The sequence below is a fragment of the Marmota marmota genome, unplaced genomic scaffold, assembly GCF_001458135.2.
Source record: "Marmota marmota marmota unplaced genomic scaffold, marMar, whole genome shotgun sequence".
NCBI lineage: Eukaryota > Metazoa > Chordata > Mammalia > Rodentia > Sciuridae > Marmota > Marmota marmota.
Genome location: NW_026005674.1, coordinates 585469 through 589840, shown reverse-complemented (window position 1 = coordinate 589840; position 4372 = coordinate 585469).

The following is a 4372-nucleotide window of genomic DNA, read 5'->3' as shown; positions in this document are numbered from 1 at the left end:
CTATAGTATGTTGATTTTAAATCCTTTGGTTATAGACTGAGAAGTGGGATAGCTGGGTCAAATGGTGGTTCCATTCCAAGATTTCTAAGGAATATCCATACTGCTTTACATAGTGGTTGCACCAATTTACAGTCCCACCAGCATCCTCCCCAACACTTATTATTACTTGTATTCTTGATAATTGCCATTCTGACTGGGGTGAGATGAAAACGTAGTTTTAATTTGCATTTCTGTACTTTCTAGAGAAGTTGAACATTTTTTTATATATTTGTTGATCAATTGTATATCTTCTTCTGAGAAGTGTCTGTTCAGTGCCTTAGCTTGCTTATTGATTGGGTTATCTATATTTTTAGTGTTAAATTTTTTGAGCACTTTTATATATCCTGGAGATTAGTGCTCTATCTGATGTGTGTGTAATAAGGATGTTCTCCCACTCTTTGGGTACCCTCTTCACATTATTGATTGTTTCCTCTGCTGAGAAAAAGCTTTTTAGTTTGAATTCATCCCATGTATTAATTTGTGGTTTTATTTCTTGCATTTTAGGAGTATGGTTAAGGAAGTCAGAACTTAATCTGACATGATGAAGATTTGGGCCTACTTTTTTGTATTAGGTGCAGGGTCTCTGATCTAATTCCTAGGTCTTTGATCCACTTTGAGTTGAGTTTTGTGTATGGTGAGAGATAGGTGGTTAATTTCATTGTGCTGCATATGGATTTTCAGTTTTCCCAGCACCTGGTTAAGAGTGCTATCTTTTATCCAATGTATGTTTTCAGTACCTTTGTCTAGTGTGAGATAACTATATTTATGTGGGTGTGTCTCTGTGTCTTCTATTCTGTACCCTTGCTGGGTCACCTCTTTCTTTTTTCCTATTAACAGCCAACTTCTCCTACTCTATAGGTACCTCTCTTACTCTGTAGGTACCTCTTTTTCCTCTCTCCTGCCTCTGCAACAAGATGGTGGCTATTAGCACACCTAGCAGAAATACCTGGGGTGTAACCAAGCCTACAGGGACCTTGGTGATGGTCTTCCGGGTCCTGGCTATTGTTCCTAGATGCAATGGGCCACATCCATAGTTGGTGGCAGGGTGGAGTCAAACCTGTAAGTACCTTGGTGTTGAGTTTCCAATCACAGGCCAGTGTCCTAAGATAGAATCTGCCATGCCTGAAGATGGTGGTGGCAGCAGTGGGGGTAACTTGAGATGGCATTGAAGGTATCCCAAGAGTGTGGCAACCACTTTAGAGATGGGACTGAACGTGCAAGCTGAATGATGGCTTTGGGCTGCCTGTTTGGAGACACATTGTTGTGATGTGTGGCATGATCCTCAGCCAGTGGGCCATCTTGTGCCTGGGCCTGGGCTCCTCGTGGGTTGGCAGTGTGGTCCAGGACCTGGGCTTAGGCTCCATGCTGGTTGGTGGTGCTGTCCTTCCTGGGCTTGCCGGGTCTCTGTACAAATTGATGGGGCTGTCCTGGGCCTGCCTGGTTTCCACAGGGATGGGCAAGATTTGTACCGGGCCTGCTTTGGCTCAGAGGGGATCGGTGGGGCTATCAGGGCCTGATTGGGCACTGTGGAGATGTTCCGGGCTGTCCTGGGCCTACCTAGTCCCCAAGGGGATCAGCAAGACTTTCCTAGGCCAGCTTGGGCTTTCCTTGTTTCCCCACAGATTGACTGGACTGTCTGGGCCTGCCTGGTCTCCTGTATTTGTCTTTTAATTGCTATTGTGTATGGAATTCCTTTTTAATAGTGCATTGTAGTTATATATAATAGTGGGCTTCATTTTAACATGTAAATAGAATTCTTTTTTTTCAATGCCATTTTTTTTTTGATCTTGACATATCATACATTTGAATAAGATGGGGTACAATTTCTCATTTTTCTGAGTGTACAGGTTGCAGAATCACATTTGTCATGCAGTCACATATATACATTCAGCAATAATAAAGTCTATTTTATTCTGCTGTCCTTCCTTTCTCCTCTTCCCCTCCCTTTCCCTTCCATCACTTCACTCTATCCAAACTAATGTAACACACTTCTTCTTTTTTTCCATTCAGAAATTTTATGATCTCAGAGGCAGAAGTATCAATCATACTTTTATGTGTGTGTGTGTGAAATAACAAAAATCAATGCAAAGACATTCTCTTATTTTGTGTTACAGTATTTTTATTCTTCATGAACCTCTTATCCTTCTTTCTCACCTAGCTTCCCAAACAGCAAAGTATCAGGATACAAGATCAACATACAAAAGTTAATAACTTTCCTATGTACCAATAATGAATCTGCAAGAAAGAAATCAGGAAAACAATCACATTCACAATAACCTCAAAAAGAAAAAAAATGAAGAAAAAAATTTAGGAATATATTAGAAGATGGAAAGGCCTCCTATGTCCTTGGATAGGGAGAATGAATGGTTATACTACCATTATTGTTACAAATCCCCATCAAAATACCAATGACATTCTTCCCAGTAGAGTTTGAAAACAGTAATTGGATAAGAATTCTATAACATATATCTTTAAAAAAATTTTTTTTGTAGTTGTAGATGGACACAATACCTTTATTTTATTTATCTATTTTTATATAGTGCTAAGGATCAAACCCAGTGGCTCACACATGCTAGGCAAGCATTCTACCACTGAGCCATAACCCCAGCCCCTATAATATCTATCTTACATCTATGTTAAAAATCAAGTGAAATTAAACCATTAAAGACAACAGTAACAAAAATAATGTAAAATTTGTATGACTATATGTAATCAGTGAATATATTCCTGGAAAACATATTATTGAAAAATTCATAAGCTTTGTAACAAAAATGCAAATATCAGAAATTTCAACATGTCACATAACTATATTTCAAATTAGTGAGGAAATATCATTTAAAAGGGACAAATGATGATTCATCAAAATAATGACAATATTAGATTTCTGACTTATCAGTTTAACTAAAATATACATGAGACAATTAAACATATGAGGATTTCACTGCAAACAATGAATCTCACAGAAGAGGGATAAAATATAGACAAATACTTTTAAAAAGGCATTCTTAAGGCAGATTAAAGGCCATAGTGATGTGTAATTTTTTACCCAGCTGATGAGAAAACAAAAATAATCACTGAATTGGAATGATTGGGGAGATTCTTTTTTTATGGAAAGTCAGACAAATACTTGGAGAACAACAAATATTCCTCTTTTATGTTTAGTTTTTTAAAAATTATTATTGTTGGTTGTTCAAAACATTACATAGTTCTCAGCATATCATATTTCACACATTTGATTCAAGTGGGTTATGAACTCCCATTTTTACCCTGTATACAGAATCACATCGGTTACACATCCACTGTTTTACATATTGCCATACCAGTGTCTGTTGTATTCTGCTGCCTTTTCTATCCTCTACTATCCCCTCTCCCCTCCCCTCCCCTCCCATATTCTCTCTCTACCCCATCTACTGTAATTCATTTCTCCCCCTTGTTTTGTTTTTTTTTCCTTTCCCCTCATTTCCTCTTGTATGGAATTTTGTATAACAATGAGGGTCTCCTTCCATTTCCATGCAATTTCCCTTCTCTCTCCCTTTCCCTCCCACTTCTCCTCCCTGTTTAATGTTAATCTTCTTCTCATGCTCTTCCTCCCTACTCTGTTCTTAGTTACTCTCCTTATATCAAAGAAGACATTTGGCATTTGCTTTTTAGGGATTGGCTAGCTTCACTTAGCATAATCTGCTCTAGTGCCATCCATTTCCCTTCAAATTCCATGATTTTGTCATTTTTTAGTGCAGAGTAATACTCCATTGTGTATAAATGCCACATTTTTAAAAAATCTATTCATCTATTGAAGGGCATCTGGGTTGGTTCCACAGTCTTGCTATTGTGAATTGTGCTGCTATGAACATCGTTGTAGCAGTATCCCTATAATACTCTCTTTTAAGGCCTGTAGGGAATAGTCCAAGAAGGGGAATAGCTGGGTCAAATGGTGGTTCCATTCCTAGCTTTGCAAGGAATCTCCATACTGCTTTCCAAATTGGCCGCACCAATTTGCAGTCCCACCAGCAACGTACAAGTGTACCCTTTTCCCCACATCCTCGCCAGCACTTGTTGTTGTTTGACTTCATAATGGCTGCCAATCTTGCTGGAATGAGATGGTATCTTAGGGTGGTTTTGATATGCATTTCTCTGACTGCTAGAGATGGTGAGCATTTTTTCATGTACTTGTTGATTGATTGTATGTCCTCCTCTGAGAAGTGTCTGTTCAGGTCCTTGGCCCATTTGTTGATTGGGTTATTTGTTATCTTATTGTTTAATTTTTTGAGTTCTTTGTATACTCTGGATATTAGGGCTCTATCTGAAGTGTGAGGAGTAAAAATTTGTTCCCAGG